The sequence below is a fragment of the Eupeodes corollae genome, chromosome 2, assembly GCF_945859685.1.
Source record: "Eupeodes corollae chromosome 2, idEupCoro1.1, whole genome shotgun sequence".
NCBI lineage: Eukaryota > Metazoa > Arthropoda > Insecta > Diptera > Syrphidae > Eupeodes > Eupeodes corollae.
In genome coordinates, this window is record NC_079148.1 from 19,266,739 (window position 1) to 19,288,263 (window position 21,525).

Below are 21,525 nucleotides of genomic sequence, written 5' to 3' on the forward strand. Positions count from 1 at the left end.
TTTTTTTTCAAATGCACATATTATCTTGATACACATTTTAGCATTAAACCGAACTCAACACAACCCACACCCCCTGCCCACCTTCCTCCAAACAAGACAATCGGCATAATTTTTTAATGTTTTCCACAACTGCAATTATTTCCTTTTTTTTAGTACTAGTATATTTTTGTATCCTTACAGTCCTTACGGGCATTTGCGTTTGCTTGCATCAAATTAAATATAGCACAGCAATAGACAGGCATTTCACTGCTTCATTTAGGGTGACCATCTTTGCAAAAGCAAACAAAATGGCCCCACCAACAAAAAGCTTGTTTTAACCCAACCATACAAAATTTTTGACTGCAAACATTGCTTGTTTGCTTGTTTGTCCGTTTGTTTGTTTGTTTGGACGCTCTAATCTCAGGAACTTTCAGTCCGATTTGAAAATTTTAGTGTTAGACAGTTCCAAAGTGTGTTTAAAAGTTCCAAAAAATATTTCGCAAAAGCATATGTCTACCTTTCAAAGTTTGCTCACTATAACCTTTTTTATGAGAGGCGCAGCTAGAAAATAAGTACTTCACCTCAAATCTGCAAGTTAATCAAAATTCGTATAAGGACGAACATAGTTTCAATATTTTAATCATGATTAAAAAAGTCTCCAACTGTTGGTTGTTTTGAATCCATGATAATTTCAACCTAACTGTCCTCAAATGCGATTGTAAACCAATATTTTTAATAAGGAAATGTATGGTGTAAGGGTTATTTCTATTGGTTAAATCTATTGAAAGACCTTTTAAAAGTTTAGTCACAATCTTAACCAACTTTGATCAAAGTAAATTGTTTTTATTTTATAGGGTTTTACAATAAGTGTGTATCATTCCACTTTCAGTAATGGCGGCATAGTTTTAACCTGTCAAATGTCCAAAGATGACAGCTTAAAAAGGACAACTGCCCAAACAGCTATTCAAATTTGAAACTGCCTATTGGAAAACCCAATATGAATCGAGTTTTAAGTGAATTTTGTAATGAACTTAGATACAGATGATGTTGAAAACATTTACAAAATTAAAATGGACTTTAATATGATAATTGTTTTCGAAAAAATAATGTTTTTTAGAGAACTCCGTTTCTATGTATTCGAGTCAAGTGTTTGTCTTCAGTTAAAATCATTTTATTATCTTACTTGGTTTCTCAAATCTCTTATTAGTTATATGAAGTTTTAACAAACCTCGAATTAATTGGTTTCATAGTTTTGAATTTAATCTTAAGTGTTGTTTTCGAATCCAAATCCCAAATTGGACATTATTTCTATACATTTTTTAAATATATTACAAAAACTTAATTTTATAGCCTTGTTTAGAAAATGCATTTGTTGCAAAAGGAGAAACTGCTTTTTTGTTGAAAACGGTGTAAGCATTAATAATTTAGTGCATCTCAATATTTATGTAAGAATATTAAAATCTAACAATATCAGAGGATTTGTCAGAAGTTTTATGAAATACAATAAATATTTAAACTGAACATTTAAGATTAAAATACATGTTTTTTTGGTTTTTGAAAAATTATTTCTCAAAAACCTGACGTGATACCAGTGATTTTGGAGTACAATTTTAGTTTCAGAAAAGTGCAATTTGATTTCCGGGAACAAAACCTTGTCGAAGTTGATTATGTCCTCCTGCTAAATGATTCCAAAAATAAAAAAAAATATTATTTTGCTAGTAAATAAAGCACAGATGGCCACCTTCCAATAAAAGTCACATATTTCTTATTCCCCAATCGGGATGGGAATCACTATGGTGCGATGACTATGGTTCTTATCCTGGTGAAGCCTATATGCGAGCCGTTAAAAAGATGATGACTGCTGGAATTGTTTTTATTTTGAATCCGATTCGCGCGCTGTATTTTTGTTTTGTTTTGTTTTATTTCAAAACTAGCATCGCACAAAAATATAATATCGGGTTCAACGAAATTTCAAGCCCGATGGGAGGGACACGGGAAGGCTACGCCCGACACGACGACAGTGATACACATTACGCCACAAAAAAAAATGCAAGGACTTGTGTGTTAAGTTCTACGATAGTATTATAGACACTAGCTCGCAACTCGTAAAAGAAGATGAATTTTCAACTCGCTTTAAACATCCGTTCATGTGAAATGAATCTTTTAGTAGTTTTTCCTCTTACTCAACTTTTCATGGTTTCGTTCTATGAAAAACTATAAAAGAAAGTCCGTTAAATGGTAAAAACTTGAAAATAATTTGCTTAATATACTTCCGGGAAGGATTTCAAAATTGTTGCTTAGCAAAAGAGATTAAAAGAAAAAAATAAGGAAACTCAAAAAATAGTCCACAGTCTTAAAGCTGTCCTCTTTCTCCTAATGAGACCGAAGTGACTGCCAAAAGGACGATGATACTACAAACAAAAAAAAAACGACAGTTTTCGCCCATAACTACGAATGCATGCTGCAATAATTGAAGATAATTTCCACCAAAGTCATTGCTGAGTTCCGAATAACTTTTTGTTTCTAAACTTGTTATAATTTAAACACAGTGATGTGCAAATGATATAAATTTATGTCAAGAATTTCGATCCATAAAAATTTTATTTAAATTATTAAATACAATATGCCTTCATTTGCGTGGAAAAGTATTGGAAACCCAAGCATACTTTAACAGATTTGAAGTTAGTTAAAGAAAAACTGGGAATTGGACGAGGGAACCAAGTTTGCAAAAAAGTTTGAAGTGATATATTTCTTGGACTTCATCAACATTCGTCTTTCGAACGTCGTCGGAATATTTTTGTACCCTTGAGCTCAACTTCAGCTCTACTTTGATGTACAGAGATTTATTCTTCAGCCGTACTACGCGAATGTAGAGTTCCTTGCTAGTAAATTCGTTCTGTCTTTGAACATTTTTTAATTCTCACACTTTGTTTTAGGAATATTAAGGTTATAAAGAAAACATTTAAGTGGTGTGATTACTATTAAAAAAAAAGAACTTCGATACTGTAAGTTATCGTAAATCAAATATTCTTAGAAAATGATAATTTCACGAGAAATTGAATAATGTCAAAAAGATACTTATAAAGTTTGTTAAAATACGAAAACAAGATTTCTAGAGCACTTTTTCTCCCATTTTAATTGTTACTTATTGACTTGTAGCAAAATTTACTTTTAATCCAAACAAACAATAAAAAGGAGAGTAGTTGTGACTTTTAGTTTAGTCGAAATAAAATTACTTTTACTGGAAAATGAAAATTGCTTACTTTAAATTTATTTACAAAATCCAAAGAAAAAACATGACTTTAAGAAGACACAAAAATACAAAAAAAAAGTTAGTTTCAAAATTTTCATCTATGATTCTCGGTGGTATATTTTTGAATCAGCAACCAATCTTCTCCATTTAAAAAACTTACTATTTCATTGTCGCTTAGATAGCTTTTTCGAAAAAAGAGTCTCCTTATCTTCTTTAATATTGGACATACACCGGTAGTGTTTTCGTTTACTCCCAATTGCATAGGGAGCAAATATTAACCAAATCGTTTCTGTGTGGCATACAATTTAGGTTAAGAAGTTCACCTCTTACTTCAAAAAAAAGTTCCGATAGTTTTTTTTGAAAAATAGAGCCTAAAGTAATTATGTTCATTTAGATTATAGTTAAGTTTCGAATAAATGTCCCTTTCCGTAGATGTTCTCGCCTTTTCTATGAATTTGTTCTTTTCATTTTCATCGATCGATTGGATAACTTCTTACAGTGCTTTTTTCATCTGGAGACCAGTACATCCATTCAGTTTTAGAATTATACCACAATTTGCAGCAAGATCAATCCAATCCTTGTAGAATCCAGTTTATCGACGCATGATCCTTCTCAACATAATATTTGGCAATCGGTTTTGGTCCATATTAATCACCTGTATCAAATAGTCTGCGCTCAGCTTCATTGTTGAAACAAAGATTGTCGAAAGCCCTGTTTCAAAATAAAACATATACTTAGGCGTACTAAGAGGGAGGAGAAATACTTTTTTAAGGAAGAATCGAAGCAAATTTTCAACAATTCCGTATTTCCAAACACCCCAGATCTGTGATCCATAAAACATAAAACTACTTTTGCAGTTGCGTTTAAAACTTCATATTTGACGTTTGTTCATATGTTGTTATTATTGAACATTCTCTTCCATTTCGAGCAAATTGTCGTTCTAGCAGCATCAGCCTTGGCTTTGAGGTGTTTGTCCCTATTCAAATTAAACATGAGAGTCATTCCCATCATTCGAAATAAAAATGTTATAAGCTGTAGAATACCCTTTCCGAAACCCTGACTGATACTCGCTCAGTTAGTTGTTTAAATTTACCCAGTTAATAAGCCTTCTATTTAGTATTGAAGTGTAAATCTTCAAACTTGAATTAAGAAATGATATTCCCCTATAGTTTGCTGGGTCGTTTGGGTCACCTTTTTTAAGTATTGGCCATATAATAGCCTAATCGAAGCAATCGGGATGTACAGCAAAACCAAAGATGATATTGAGTGCTTGCGCAAGTTTTTCTTTAAATTCGGTGGAAGTATATTTGAAGAACTCAGCGGGAATCCCGTCTGTGCAAGCTGCTTTGCCATCTTTAATAGACTCTAGTACCCTTTATACTTCTAAAACCCTTACCTGCTCATCAAAGATATCATCTTCGGTATGTGGTATCGCATAATTCCATACTAGTTGTTCCGAAGAGATATTTATTACTGGAGCTACTATTGTTTTAGAAATGAGCAAATGAGTGTCTTTGAAGCTATCTAATACTCGAAGGTAGAAGACGGCTTCAAACTCCTTGGTTGATGAATCACTAAATCTGTGGAGTTGGCTTTGTTAGATTTCACTTTGAGTTTATCGATTCCAAAGTCGTATGTTTTCTAAAATCTTTAATTATTCGTCAAAGAGTACTGTTGTATTTCCACTGAGATTATATTGTAACAAGAAAGGCCTCAGTACCAGAATTGCTGCATTATAACCTTCGCCCTTATAACACATCGTGCTATCTATCCTAATGGATCAAAAAGACGAGCTATAGTTGAAAGTATCGAAAGAATTGTAACGATGTTCTCGAGAACGATATTTTGGAAAGAAAAGACCGTAATAGACGGAAACCAACTGATTCTAAGACTCTTCCTGTGATCCAAAAGTTATCAAAACACTTGTTTCTCGGTCGTCTGGTGGAATGGATTTTAAACATTCCTTTTTTTTTGCTCATCCATTTAAGAAGATGAAATTCAGCTTGTGATATAAGTGTCAAAATGTGATGGCATTGTTAATTAGCACTGCGATTTGAAACTTTAAATTTAGTGATCAATCTCATGATAAACAACTCACGAACCATTGCTGTGTGCGGTTATGTCAGGAATTGAAGAAACCTTAAAATTTGTTATCGCATTTGTTGATGACATCAAATTCAAGGTGACGCATCCCGGGATTCAATAAGCCCAAGCAATAACTATCAAGCCACAAATTCTATTAAAACCATTAACAAAGTTGGAGAGAACAATGTTAGCCGAACCACTTAAACGTTGTATTCAGCCCACCTTTTTGATGAGCACAGTAAAGGGTGTGCTTAGTAAAAGTCTCCTCTTAAAAATGCACTTAAAGAAAGAAAATACATTTTTAAAATAAAATATTTGATATGAACTAACTATGAACATAAAATATGAACTATTTTCAACATAATGTGTGTGTTGTTTCATCAAAATTGTTAAAGTCGTTTTAGAAGACAATTTATAAAAATTAACTATGGGAACTATCAAAATTGAAAACTATACAAAAACGAACATTTCAAATTTGAATAAAACAAAAATATACTCTGCCTTAAATTTCAAGAAAATAGGTGCACCCTTTTAGACTCAAACTCGGATGATTCTGAACGTATAGAAGAAGACGAACGTTCAATACAAAAACAAAGTAGGTACAAAAGTTTCATGCATTTATTAGAACAAAATTATCTCCCCACAGCACTGTCAGTTATATTAGAGTTAAAATTCAAATAGTTCTTATTCATCCCTTTTTGTCTGCACAACGGTTTTTGCTATTAACGTCAAGAGATTAAAATTGAAATTCATGTTCCTGACATTAATTTTTTTTTTGTTCTACTGACCGTTTGCTCTGTTATCATTATCATAAACATCACCACTGTTATAAAATTGCTATGTAAACAACAAGGACCAAGGTAGATTAATTCAATTATATTAAAAAATTATTCATTTCATTTAAATTTTGTTTGTTTAGCTTATTCCTAAAATGCGACACGACAACATCAGGACGGAAGTCCTGCAATGCAACACACATTTTTGTGTGATAAATGCAGATGCAATTTATTAATTTACTACTACTCGTATGCACACATAAGGTAGTTAAATGAATAATCCTTTTAGAATAATAATTATGTAGGCTCTCATTTATTAGGTATGTTTATTTATGTATGTTTGTATCAATGGGTCAGGATAATATTTTATATACCCTATGTTTTAGGGTTAAACCAAAAACAAATAATGAACTCATTTTAAACGCTTTAATTTATGCAATAATAGATATGGTTGTTTAGGATTGCAGTAAACGATGGAAATTTAAAAAATGAAAATTAGTAAAATTGTTTCGATTAACAGACATACAAAATCGATATGTGAATTGAAAAATTAAAATCTAATCCTTAAACAAATTAAATGATTTAAATTGTCATTCAAATTAATAACTTTCGAGTTTTTGTGAAATGTCTCGTCCTTGAAAAAATAAAATTCAAGTTAAAATTGATAACAAAAGTTGATAATTCAAGTGTGTACTTAAAGTTGAAGCATTGAGCCTAGTATAATTTTTGTTTTAAAGTTTCATAAAACATACAAGTATAAAAAACGTCAAAGTGTCATCAGAACTTTAACCATAATTTATCATCGTTAAAATATATTGTCAAGTCATCGTTCGTTCTTTTTCTCTTTTTTTTTTAATTACAAATTTATTGATCCTGTTTTTTTTTTGTTTTGTTCAGGAAATAAATTATCTTCTAAAATATGATGAAATGTCTTTTTATACCAAGGTCGCTTAGTCATTTACGAGTATATGCGAATAAATTGGGTGTAAGAATGAAAATAATGACATAATAGTTTTTTTTAATAAGAGGTTTAATTTTGAATAGCAGGCTTTTTAGACAGTTGTAACATTTGAAGCTGTCAGCTTTTAATATTTGACAAGTAAAACTACGCCATTACTTAAAATGAAACAATAAATAAAATAATAAATTGGGTGGCGCGACAGTCCGTTGAGAACCAAGGCCTAGTGACTTACAACTCTCAACCATTCCTGTGTGCGAGTAATGTTGTCAGGAATGGAGGGGACCTACAGTTTATATGCCGACTCCGAACGGCTAATTTTGAGAAAGCACTTTTTCATGACAATAGTTACTCTTGGAGAATTTGTCAATTCCTCGCAAGAGGCAGTACCCGTGAAAAGACTTTAGATGGCATAGGCAGGGATTGAACCCAAGACCTCTAGCATGACAGTCCAACGCACTAACCATCATGCCACGGGTACCACAAAAAAAAATGAAACAATACAAACTTCAAAAACACACAGAAATTCAATTCAAAATGTATATAACATTTTCCTGTCTTATTCGCACTTTTGTGAGACAGACCGTAGAATTTTTAGAAGAAGTTATAGTAATTGGGCCTACAGAGTGCTTGTGATTTAATACTTTATGAATTTTTATTTAGAACTCGCGTGAAAAATAAGATCGATGACAAACTTCTTCAATCGATTTAATGCCTGAAAGATGGAATTCGTGAAAAATTAGTCATTGAAGATTTTATGAAAAGCATAAGGTAATGTAATCGTAGCCTTAGCAGCCATTGGCTGATATGGTCAATCATTGTAAATATCAAATCTTTCTCATCAGCAAGAAATAAGCATCTATTGATTTCCCTTTCGAAATACTCGATTTTTTTAAATATCAAAATGAAATCTTTTATTGGAAAACCATATAGAAGCTGTCAATAATTTTTTAAACATACACGTTTTCAAGGGAAGTATTTATATATAAATTTTAAAAACAAAAAAAAAAATAAGAAAACTTTAGCAAAATTCCAAAAATGTCATGCAATTGTGTGGCTCCGTTGCAAATACGTGACGTCCAGACTGATATACAACTTGGTGACGCTACATAGCCCTACATAGAGAAATATAGCTGGAAGTTGTTATGGTGGACAAGTTTAGGTCGATATTTCATTATTTAACCGCAGCATTTGCAGACATACATTTAAGGCGGTGTTGGCGACAAAACACTGCAATAAATTGAGATATTAAAGAACCGCACGATATGTCGAAAACGTCGTGAAATTATGCACCAGAATCCAAGGCAGTCAATTCCAAATCGCTCATAAAACGTATTGGCTTGTTGTTAAATACATAGTTTCCTGCAGCGCTATTAGGCTGAAGGAATCAAACAACTGGTTGTCAAAACCTTATGGTCACAGCAAATTGATTCCCTCAGATATTATCTCGGTAGACACTGACTACTGCACTCCTACTTTGAGCCTTAGTAAGGGTTTTAAGGTTATTTTCCCATCCAGAGAAGATTGGGAGGATGACATCGTGTCAATAGGTTTCGACACTACCATCTTTACTGACAGCTCAAAGATGGAGTGCGGAGTTGGTTCTCACTTTGCTAGCTTTTTTCAGGCTGAACTGCTGGAAATAAGGAAGGCATGTAAGATACTTCAACAAAACCCAAACCAAATCTGAAATGCGGCTATCTTCACAGACAGTCAGGCAGCTGTCAAAGCCATTAACTTGGCCACATTTTCATCTAAATTGGTCCAGCAATGTCGCGATGAGCTTGCGAACTTGAATATTACCCTCCATGTCACCCTGGTCTGGGTTCCGGGCCATAGTGGTATCGTGGGAAATGAACGGGCTGACGAGCTAGACGGGCAAGGATCGGCCCTTCATAGCTCACTTGCGGAAATGGTTAACATTCCTCTTGGTGCTATTAAGGATAAAATCTTTTCTATCTACCAAACTGAATCAAACCGAAAGGTGGAGCAATTTACCCAACTGCATTATATCTAGGAAGATATGGCCCACCTTTAATAAAACCCCTACAAACGATCTTCAATGCAGGCCAAGAGAAGACATAGCCAGGATTGTTGCGGTTTGTACCGGACGTTGTCCTATATGAGTTCATGCAGAGAAGTTGGGTATCTTTTACAACACCTTTTGCCGTAGTTGTAGTGTCCAAAGAGAAAGTTAAACGATAATCCATTTCCTCTGCAAATGTCCTGCTTTGGCAAACACTAGAATGAAATACTTTGGTAAAGCATTCTTTCACGAACCTATCTGAGACAAAGATTAGAGACCTTATTCTTTTTCTTTATGCGACAAAATGGCTCTAACATAATCGCTATGAAGCTTCTCTATAAATCTTTTCCCTTCTATCACAGGTCAAACGAGTTTTTAGTACCAAAACGGCGCACTACAGCGCTAAGTGGATCTCAGGATAGGTTGCCTTGAGATCACCATTTCTACCTACCTACCTATTGGCTTGTTGTAACCAACAAAATCCAACTGACCAAGGAGCTGAAAACAAACGATAGTTGGATTTTTGAAGCAGTTGGAAATTAATACCAATTAAGGTTGAAAAATCATCTTAAGCGATTATTTGTTTATTTACGTAACCAATCTACGAATTTACATTCAACAGATTTCAAATTAAGTACATGAATTATAAAATTCAATTTATTAAAAAAGTTTCTGGACATTGATATATCTAAACTTGAATAAAACATATTCAATACATAAACTTGCGGAAATCGGTTCAAGTTGTCCAGATAGCGTATTATGGGAATCAATTGACAGGAGAGGTCTGGAAGCAGTTAAGCAAACTCTCACAATCAATAGTTGAAGTCAAAATATCACGAATAAACATGACACTATACATTTTTCTTCTCGACTCAAGAATTTGTATTCCAAGTAATAGACATTTCGAATTATAAGAATGATAGAAAACTTCTATATTATTTTCAAAAATATTTCGAAGAGCAAATCTGTGAAATTTCGTTTGAACATTTTCAATTCTCTTTTTATTAAAATCAGTTGTAGAGCTCCAATACTGCAATATAGAGATTTAATAGTGTAAGGGTCCTTAGATTCCAATGAGTTTCTTTTGATGAATCCAAGTAAAGAATTCGCTTTGGATACAATATAATTAATATAACGCCCAAGTCTTTGAACTTTTCATCAACTTGTAACGGAAAATTATTAAATGAATAGTTTGGAATAATATTTAACAAAGTTCTATTGTAGGCCATACAAGCACACTTGTCAACATTTTACAATAAATCATTTGACTTGCACTAATCAACAAATGAATTTAGATCATTTTGCAGCAGAAGACAATCATTTAAATTAGAAATTCAAGAAAATAACATTTGGAAGATCATTAATAAAAAGTATTATTAATAAAGGACCCAAATGACTACCTTCTGGAACACCAGAAGTTACTTTAATCTCTTTTGAGAAAAAGTCCCCGATCTTTACATATTGTTTTCGACCAACTAAATATGAAGAAAACCATTGAAGTATCGGTCCATGGAAGAAATATGCTTAAAGTTTTTTTAAGAGAATGTGTAAATTAACCCTACTAAAGGCTTTTACAAAGTCTGTATAAATCACATGAACTTGTTTTCGATTGTCCAAAGTATTAATGGCAAAATTTGTGAATTCTACTAGATTAGAATTAGTAGACCTACCTTTCCAAAAACCATTTTGATATTTCATTTCTGCATGACGACTTCGATTGTTAGGCAAATTAAGCACCTTCAAATTTTCATTTTCAGCTAAATCATAATAAGTATTGTTGTTTATATCAGTTAAAAATTGAGGCCCACTTTTGACAAAATCAATATTCTGCTTCTGCGCAACATGGGAAATTTTGAGTCTTGATTTGGGCCTGTAACCAAACAAAATCCTACTGACCAAGGAGCTGAAAACAAACGACCATAAGCAGCGTCGTTCGAAAATTGATATAAAAAGAGTTAACGAACTATACAAGAATAACAATAACAGCTATAAGGCCTTAACTTGGAATGATAACTATGTAACAAAGTTTTAAGCAAAAGTGAATAGAAACATACAATTAAAAGAAGAAAACATGATGTTGAAATACTTTCCCTTACATGAGCTGGAAGGTATTATTAGTGATGCAGCAAGAGTCATACAACCAACCAATTCCTTAAAGAGAAAAAATAAATGGTATGATATGAGCTGTGAAAAACTAAGAAAAAAATCAATGGGTCTGCTGAAGTTGCTCAGGAAATTTAATATTCAAAGTTTAAAAATATCTCATGTCGAAACAAATAAAAAATTTAAACTATGCTGCTTGGACAAGAAAAGACAATACGAGGAAAGCTGGTATTAAAATTAACATAAATGTTCTTTACTAGCACTTCTCAAGTCTGTTAGATTATACAGTAGACCCAATATATTCAAGTTGCGCGATGCCTTTCTTACAGGATGTAATTTTAGACTCAAAAATTACAAAAGTTGAAGTGGAGTTAGTTTTAAATGCTCTTAAAGATGTAAAAGCCGCGGGTACTAACGGTATCCCTTATATACACGTTTGGTGTCAATCCGGAACACTTTTACGAAGCGCTCATTCGGCCAATTTTTAAGAAAGGTGAACGCCTGGATCCGAAAAAGTATAGGGGTATTTCCTTCCTGAACTCGGCTCTAAAAATTTACGCGTCACTACTTTGTAATAGGCTCACAAGATGGGTTGAAATGAACCAGAGGCTGAGTGGGTTTCAATCGGGTTTTCCACGTCAATTTTTTTGTTTTGTGTAGTTTGGCGAGGATTAAGATTAGTCACAATAAAAACTGTACGCCTGCTTTGTACACTTTAAGGCAGCATTCGACACTATCTACCGAAGAGCCCTTTTTTACAAACTGTATAACTTGGGAGTTTCTTACAAATTTGTAAAACCTTTGGAAAAGCTCTATCTATTGATAATTGGATTTTGAACCCAATTTCGGTCGAAAAATCATCTTTAGCGATTAGGCCAATTTTTGACAAAATCAAGATTATACTTCAGCGGTTTCATAATTTTATCGCCGAAGCGACTTTAGTTGGAAAACAAAAATCATTTGATTTGATTCTTTTAAAATTTTTCTTGTAGGCTCACGTATGCACCCACGTATCTCACGAGTTTAAATTGTATGCACAAACAACATTATCAGTTTCCTTCCGTTTTGTTTGTTAAAAAGATATTTATAAAATGAGTCTGAATCATCAAATCTATCGAACGGTTTTATCTCTCCAACAGATATTTTCAACTTTGTTGTTAAAGTAAATTACCTTACTTCTAAAGGTAAATACTCTGTTCAAATTCCAGACAAATAATTTCTAATTAACCATAATGACGCGTTTCATCTAACTTCAAAATTTCTCATATGACGACAAAATCTGATCTGATGTGGTCGCATAAAATTATATATTTTCCCGTGCGTGAGTTGAGTAAATTAAGTTGAAGTGAGTTTTTTGAAAAGCTATTTCCTTAAATGACAATATTTACGGAAAAACAGATATAAGAAGTGGGTTGGTATGTTTTCAATGAAATTCCTTCATCAATCGAGCAATTTTACACAAAGGAACAACCCCCCAACCCTCCCTATCAGAATAATCAATATGCGACTACACCTATTATGATTTCTAATCTCTTCATAAGTGCCTTAGATATCGACTTCAGAATAAATATATGCACTTTGGTTTTAATCTTGATTTGGTTTTATGAGAATTTTCCTCGATGCACGCAATTATTATTACTGACGACCGATGACGATGACGACAACGACGATAGGGATACGAGTAGTAGAGGTTCCTATAAGCCATATAACCTTTAGCTCTAAATCGACATTTGTGCCAAAAACAAAAGATATCCCTTATTCAGGCACAGAGGGGTAAAGTTAGGTGCATAGAATCAAAATCAACCCTTTACTCGGTTAGGCACGCATCACGACACCAAAATATTAAAGTAAAGCAGAGAAAACACTTTGGGAAAATAGCTTCAGAGATACGATTCGTTTAGGAATATAGGTATGTATGTTTTTGAACCTGTGTGCATTAAGTGGTTTTTGGTTTGACGGAAGCCCAATTATCTATTGCTTTCAGGAAACGGGGGCCTATAAGGGATCATCATCAAAGGTAGATCCTTCGGAAACAGATTATTATGTAGATATGGGAACTTTGGAATGAGCCTTCAAACTCATATCCATATTTAGAAGAATGAAGTCATGAAACGTAGCTTTATAGATATTCGCGTTAAGTGTGTAACATTCATCGCGCGTTCTACCAGGCACAGTGTAATTATTTTCCATTTATATTTTGGTTGGTTTTGACGACGCGACGACGACGATGACGAGGAGAGAAAATAGAAATGAAATTCTTGCTCATTTACACATTGAAAGCTTTTCCAAAAGCCATCATCATTATCATCATCAATAACTCAATTGTTGTTTGGACTTCATTTTGGAATGTGCCTCAAAGCAATTATTAGAACTGTCGTTTTCGGGGAAATTAATAGTCGGGTTAAGTTTTTGGGGTTGGGTTGTATTGGATTGGGGTTGAGTTGGGTTAGGTCAGAGCCAGAACTTGGGGCAGTTAACTATGTATAATATGGAATGAAAGACGAATACATTGTTGCAATTGAGTAGGTATTTATTAATAATTATATTTTGTGAGGAAGAGAATGAGAGGTAGTGGAAGGGTGGTAATTAGTGAGCATTGAACAAAATTCAATTCTATTTCAATTAAAATTTCTTGCTCTGAGGTGTTCGAAATCCTTGCAATCATTATTTTAAAGTTTGTGGGCGAACATTTAAGAAGGAGTGTTATTATAATTCGTAGTGTCTACAATAATTAAAGAGTTTTAAAAAGAGCTTAAAACGGAAAATTACCAAAAATGTATTATGGTAATTTTAAGAAGAATATGACGTTTTTGTCTCAACATAAGAGAGCTACCAGAAGCTTACAAGTAGTACTGGAACATTTTTCCGATATCTTTTTTTTTCTCTAAAAAAAAAACAAACTTTTGACCGAAAAAGTTTAACACTTTAGAAAACGGAAGGCAGCTCGGTACTTTTGTTAACTTCCCAAAGAAAGTTATTGTAATTTTGACATTTCTCTCCGTTTCAAGGTCAAAATAAGGGATTTTTAGAAAGATGGTTGTGCGTGCGTGTGTACGTACGTTCGTGACGTTTTGTTCGTCTTCCATAGCTCAAGAACCAGAAGAGATATCGACTTCAAATAAATTTTGTTATACAGATAATAAGGCAGAAAGATGCAGAAAGGGCTTCCACCCACGCAGGTGGTTTTTTTACCATAGCAGTTTAAAAAAAGGGAGACAATTTTGGTTAACCCTAAATATCTCACGAACCAATGACTTTAGAGACTTGAATTAAATCGTATATTATATATTGTAACGTGATACCAAAAATTGAATTTCGACTCAAATATTTTTTCAAAAACTTGAAATTATGGCTTCAAACTTATTTTATTCTATAAGGAAAAGTTTTCAACATTCGGTAAAATTTTGAGAAAAATCGGATTAACAGTTTTTTTTACAAAAAATAAAACACTAACCTAAAAAATTAATACAAGTCGGTAAAAATTTATTTTCGACTCAAATATCTTTTCAAAACTTTGAGATATTATCTTTAAACTACTTTTATCTTTTAAAAAATGTTGCATTCAGTAATATTTTGAGAAAAATCGAATTGATAATTTTTTTTTACAAAAATAAAAACTTAACAGAAAATTTAACAAAAGTTGGTAAAAATTGATTTTCGACCCAAATATCTTTTCAAAAATTTGAGATAATGGCTTCTAACTAATTTTAACTTATAAAAAATATTGTTTTCAACATTTGGAAAAATGTTGAGAAAAATCGAATTTACAGTTTTTTGTACAAAAAATAAAAACCTAAGCAAAAAAATAAATAAAAGTTTTTAAAAATTGATTTTCTACTCTAACATCTTTTCAAAACTTTGAGATATTGACTTTAAACTACTTTTATCTTTTAAAAAATATTGTTGTCAACATTTAATAAAATTTTGAGAAAAATCTTATTGAGTTTATTTTACAAAAAAAAAAAACTTGGTAAAAATTTACTTTTTAAAAATATTGTCTTCAAACTTCTTTTATTTTACGGAAAACATTGTTTTCGATATCTAGTAGTTTTTTTTTAAATCCAACAGTCCGTTTTTTCATAAAAAAAATAAATCTACAAAAATAGTACGCAAGTTTGGTAAAAATTGATGTTCGGTTCTTGATATCTCTTAAATTAATTTCATTCATTCAATTTATAAAAATTTAAGAAATTAGTAAATTTGTTTTCGTTTTTTTTTAAGCAAGACAAATCGACAGACACGATGGGAAGTTATTAGTATGGGTCGCATCCCAGCCTCTTTTTTCAATAAATAGTTGGAACAGCTTGAAATTTCACTAGGTTAACTTTTTGTTGACAAAATTGGTGGGACATTTTTCAATGGAACTGAACAATATTATCATTTCAGCCGATTCTACTCTTTATCTTATAGTTAATTGTTAAATCACGAAAAACACGATTTTTTGTCAAATAAAATGTTCCCTTTGCTTGGGTACAGAATTTTTGGAAATACACTAAAACATCTAATAAATAAATAACTTCACAAGTTACTCTGCGATAGATATCAGCAAATGCCGTTTTAAATTTTGACTTGTTCCACGGATTTCCTTGAAAAGTATATGGATACTTGCGGTTAATATTTCAAAAATCAAAGAATTTTCGATAAATGATGAAACCTTCTGGAAAATGATTACTTTACTTTAGTAAATCATTGATTTTTTTTCTTGCAATCAATAATTCTTCTTCTAAATCACAAGTTTTTCAAGCTAAGTGTAGCTACCACAACAAACCACTATTAAACTCGGTTAAATCACAATTTAAGATGATAAATCATAGATTTCGGTAATAAAATGAAACATTAGAATTTTCTGTGTTAGAATACAATTGACTTTGGGCTGATCTCCGATTGACTTTAGGCTGATCAAATTTAAAAAATCAAGACATTTTCTACTGTCAAATCACTGATTTCTCTGACTACACTCAGGTTAACTTATGAATAACTGATAATAACTAGAAAATTGAACGTTTCTTTAATAAACTTACAATTTTTCGGATAACCCTGGTCTGATTTTTAGAAAATCACTGATTTCTTTAATTAATCTCAGATTTGGTGTTAGTAAAGCAACATTTTACTCAATTTAATCACAAGTTAATCTTACTCAAGCTTTAGCTTCCTTAAGTCTGATTTGATAAATAACCTGATTTTTATAATGAACCTGAGACTTAATCAATTACTGATTCAAGTTTCAATACAGAAAAATTATAAGTTAATAAGGTCATTAATAAATTTGCGAATTCCGAACCACTGTTTGACTTTTTGTTAATCAACAATTGTCAATTTGTATGTTAATTTCAAATCCATTAAGGCTGATTCTAAAGATCAAGATCAAAAATTTTTCATTTTTCAGGTTGGGCTCAGGTTCAAGTATTAATTTATCAGACATTTTACTAGTAATAAAAAAGTTGTTCGGGATTGTTAAACACAGATAATCAAAAATTTTCCATGTAAATCTCGGAATTATTTTGGTGAATTATCGATTTCTGTGAACATTTTTAGCTGTTCGAAGATTTCTCCACCAAATATAGATTTCTTTGGAAACTTGTACTACCAAACTACTGATTTCTTTAGTTAACCTATTGTTAATTTAAAATTTGTCTGTAAAGTCTTATATGGTTGATCACTGATTTCTCTGGAAAATCATGTGTTTTTCAGCCAATTCTAGTGCTAACTCCAGTAAATCACTAATTTTTTCGTTTGATCTTAAGATCTGTGTTTAATTTTAAATAAATTGTTATTAAATGTAAATTATTTGTTAAAAAGTTTTTACTTTTTTTCTGGCATATCTACAGTTATCTCTTTTTAATAAAATGTACATTTCTATGGTTAATCATAGAATCCTCTTAAGAGTCTCAGGTTTACTGTGAGTTAACCTTTTCGGTTATGTGTTTAGGATTCCCCAATTCGATTGATTTAAGAAGTTTTCCGAAAATTACGAATACAAAATCTAGGAAAGTTAATAACAAGTATTTAAATAGTCGACTAGCTATACCAAATGAGAAAAATTGTATTTTGCAAAAAAAAAGCTATATCCGCCAACAGAAGGCTACGTGAGCATTTCGGTGAAAGTAAATTCAAACTTGTTTACCTTCAGGCCTCAATGTTTATAAGTTGTTTGTGGCATATTTCCAAAAATATGATGCTGATTTTACAAAGAAACAAAAGAAACACATACGAAATACTGTAAGGTCATTTACCCCAAAAAGTTAAGAAGTCAACAAAAAGTTGAATTCTTCGTCTTTTTTTAAAACAAAAAAGGCACAAATAAGTTCTGTCAAAATATCTCAGATGAGTAAATATGAAATGTCGAAAAAAGAAGATGGTCTTATCTCACAAAACTATACATAAAATTTAAATTGGCCAATGAATATATTATTATTGCTTATTATCTCAATCAATCGTGCACACGGGGAAAATCAAAACGCAATGCAAAACAATAACGTACTACCTTCATATGGGTATGAATGTTCTTTGATGCCAATGATGGGGCTAATAGGGAACATGATGTGGACCTATACAATTTGGGAGCTCTTTGATTACTTTGTAGTGTTTTTTTGTTCATATTCGTACATTTTTTGATTATATACTAAATCGCTGAGATTCGGTAAATCAATCAAAAAGACTAACCAAAATTTGTTTACGACGTGATGTTACGTGACCTTTAGATTAACCCCCAAGCTATGTATAACGCATCATTCACGAAGTCCAGAAGTACCTACTTACATATATAATACCTTTTTTATATTTGTGTTTAATGGATGCTTGAGGGAAATGCATTCTTTATTTCTTTTTTTGTTGAGAAGGAATCTATAAAGTAAAGTTTATTGCTTCGCAACATTTCCTTACAAAATTTCGTTTTCACATAAATGCATTTGGGTTTTTTTGAGGTTTTAAAATTCAAGGAGTTGCAATTTTAAAAGGATTTTTAAATGGATATATAAAAAAAGAAAAACTTTATTTAATGCTTCGTTGATTTTTATATCCCGAATGAAGTTTTAAAGATCTTAACGTTAAAAATCTCCAACCACTAGGGAAAAGCGGAACATTCGAAGTCAGAGAAATTTTGATGGTTTTCATTCCATCACGGGAACATTCCTATAGCCGACAAAAACCACACAAGTTGTGCAATATTGTAAGTTAAATAGCTTACTCGTATAAATAGGGACACTGAAAGAAAGTTCACTAAGGAAAAGTTTTCAAAATCAAAAGAATTCAGAAATGTTTCACTGTTACTGAAATTCCTTTTAAAGTACCTGAATATTTTTGAATGTTTTTAAAATGTTCCAAAAATATTTTTTTGTTTCAGACGCACCATAACGTGCATTTTCTGCTTCGGCATTAATGAAAAAAGTGGACAAATTTGAGTTTTTGAGATAGGTCAGTGATGATAATATTACCAGTTTCAGAACAAAAGCAATATTGCTGCAGTAGACTGCAGTTTTGACGATTCCTCGTCGATCTTTTTGATACGACACTTTACAAAACATTAAACACAATATTTTATAGAAAGGCTTTTAACGATCAATTAATAATCGAATTCAAGCTGCGCGATCACCAGAACCGTTGTATCTTTGCTAATGGGTCCCTGAAATGTATCACAATTATCCAAATTCTCATCAAAAAGCCATTAAACATTCATTGATGAAGCTCATGAGAATTAGGATTTTGCTAGTGACTTGATGTTTTTCTTGAACAAGAAATTATTGTTGGCTACAAAAGTTGCAAGAAAAGTTGTCCTACCTTTCGAGAGCTTGTGAATTAATACTTTTAGACTTTTTTCTATGTCTTCATGGGCTACAATCATTTTGAAAAAAACTCGAATTTCTAGCGTGAGGGAATACACTGTTAATTGGCCATTTCAATGTCGTAAATGTAGTACCGGTGGCATGATTGTTGGTGCGTTGCACTGTCATGCGAGAGGTCTTGCGTTCGATTCCTTCTTATGCCATCTAAAGTTTGTTTTTGCACGGGTACTGCCTCTTGCCAAGAATTGACGATTTTCCAAGAGTAACTCTTGTCATGAAAAGTGCTTTTTCAATTAGCAGTTTCGATTTGGCTTAAAATTGTAGGTCCCGTCCTTCCCTGACAACAGTACTCGCACACAGGAATGGTTGAGAGTTGTAAGTTACTAGGCCCTAGTTCTCAACGGACTGTTGCGCCATCCAATTTATTTGTTTGCAATGTCGTTAATTTTGAAGATAAAGAAAAGGGGACCTAAACGACTACCTTGAGGGACACCAGCAGGGTCTTAAAATACGTTCGTTAAGAGGAGAGTTTAAAGTTTATGATACATTTTGGCAAACGTTTTGCTGAAATCTGGAGACCATATCAACTTCATTACCTTTTTCTAAGAGTGGATGAAACGACGATCTATATAAGGTTTATAGGCGATGATCTGTTTTTTAAGAAGCTTTTTGCTCAAGGTAATTAGAGACCTGCAATGGTCTTTTAAAAAATGTTCGTGTATGTGAATGATTATTTAAATGCTGTTTTAAAAAATGTATAAGGAAATATTTCCTAAGATAAAGATTAATGAGATAAAGGATACTTTATCATTTTTTTTTAAATGGCAGTAGTACCATCAGGGCCCGAAATGAACTCATCATTAAGTAAAGAAAACTTGTTTTCATTTGCTGATGGGTCGGTTGAAAATATAAGGTCGAGATGTCCTGTTGGCTGAATCAGTTAAATAAAAACGGGAAAGATAAGGTCCTAGCTAATGCTCCATAATCGATCCAAGGCCTTAAAGTTACCACAAAAACATCAGTTGCTTTCTCCTTAAAAAATGCTTATTTTAAATATCAAAATGAAACCTCTTATTTAAAAACCCAACAAGCTGTACTGGACTTTCAAGAACCTTGATGTTAGTTTTTCGTGTTAAGCTTTCGAACAAAGAATATAATCAAAAAATCAAGTTAAAACATACACGTTTTTGTTGTTATTTTAAAAAATTTAAATTTTAATAAAGTTTCGTCGTGAATTTATTGAATACGCACTTTTTAAGAACATTTTTATATTGTTTACAATCATACTTAGATGCTTTTTCAATGTGATTTATTGGTCCTCTCGTTCTTATGACCATAAAAGGTCCCTACATATTACTTCATCAGTTGTATTAAGGTATGTAAAATAATCGTTTCCAGAAAAAGTCTTTTTTTTTCTCTAAGTGTAGGGTTCCTATAGCTTGTGCACCACCGTTAGCTCTTGAAGGTATTTCAATCCTTTCTTTGAAAAACAATCTTTTTTACTCTGGGTGTTGGAGCTTATTTTCTTTTCTGTTTGCTTTTCGTTTTATTTGTTGTATTCTTAATTTTAAAATTAATGTGATTTTTGTAAAACGGAAACGAAGCACAGGTTGATTGCCGTTTTCACATAAAGAAAGTTTTTCATCTTTATATCGTTAGGTAGGTAAGGTACCTAAACGTACTTACCTACCTTTATTTTTCTTTGTTCTTTATTAGGTATTTTATATTCTTCTTTTTTTTTCTTTTTATTCTTCTGTTCTTTTACTTTATTTTTCATCACAATTTCACTTTCTTTTCTATACATTATATCTTCTGTTATTTTCTTTAGTTCATTTAAGGCAGGTGTAGGTAAACTGTGCAAAAAAGTGGCGGCAACGTCAGCATCAGTACATAAAGTGTTAAAAAACAATTGAAGCCCGGTAGGCTTTAATGAGCTAAGCAATTACTTTTTACCATTAGCTCTCTGATGGAAAAATACCTTATAATACACACACATAGTATATAGATATAGAGTACCTACATACATTAAGGTATAGGAAGGTGTGTGTGCTCGTTAAGGACCTAAAGGCGCGAATGCGTTGCTTTACAGCTGCAGAGTATAGTCTTTTATATCCTTTTACAATGCCATCCATATAGACACACCTATTATACATATAATTCAATCCATTCTTAGATTTCAAAACCAATTGAGTTCCGTATATATACAGACCAGATGTGACGCTGTCAAAGGGACTTTATATACTTATAGAGGTCTTTGAGACTTAAATTTATAGGCATTTGTATGGTTATTAATTAGTATGGTCTAAGGGTGTCTATTTTAATAGACAAAACATCATTCTTTAATTTAATTTAAGCCTTTAATAAGATAGAGGACATCTATTAAATTAGCACTGAAGTTGGGCCTTATTAAGTTACTCGAATAGGCTTAGGGGTAAATTTATGGCGCTGATGAAAACCTATTTAGTAACGATGATAGATTAACGTACTATCTCCTGTACAACAAGGAAAAGGGTTTTTCAAAGATTCTATACCTGTCGAATTGCTACACCTGGATGTAGGTATCC

The 21,525-nt window shown here is 32.1% G+C and overlaps 1 protein-coding gene across 6 annotated transcripts in view; it reads right to left on the reverse strand.

Annotated features, from left to right (window-relative positions):
* LOC129944087 (serine-rich adhesin for platelets-like) overlaps nt 1-21,525 on the reverse strand; it is a 274,202-nt gene that overhangs the window by 16,946 nt on the left and 235,731 nt on the right. The gene's annotated exons all lie outside the window — the stretch shown is intronic.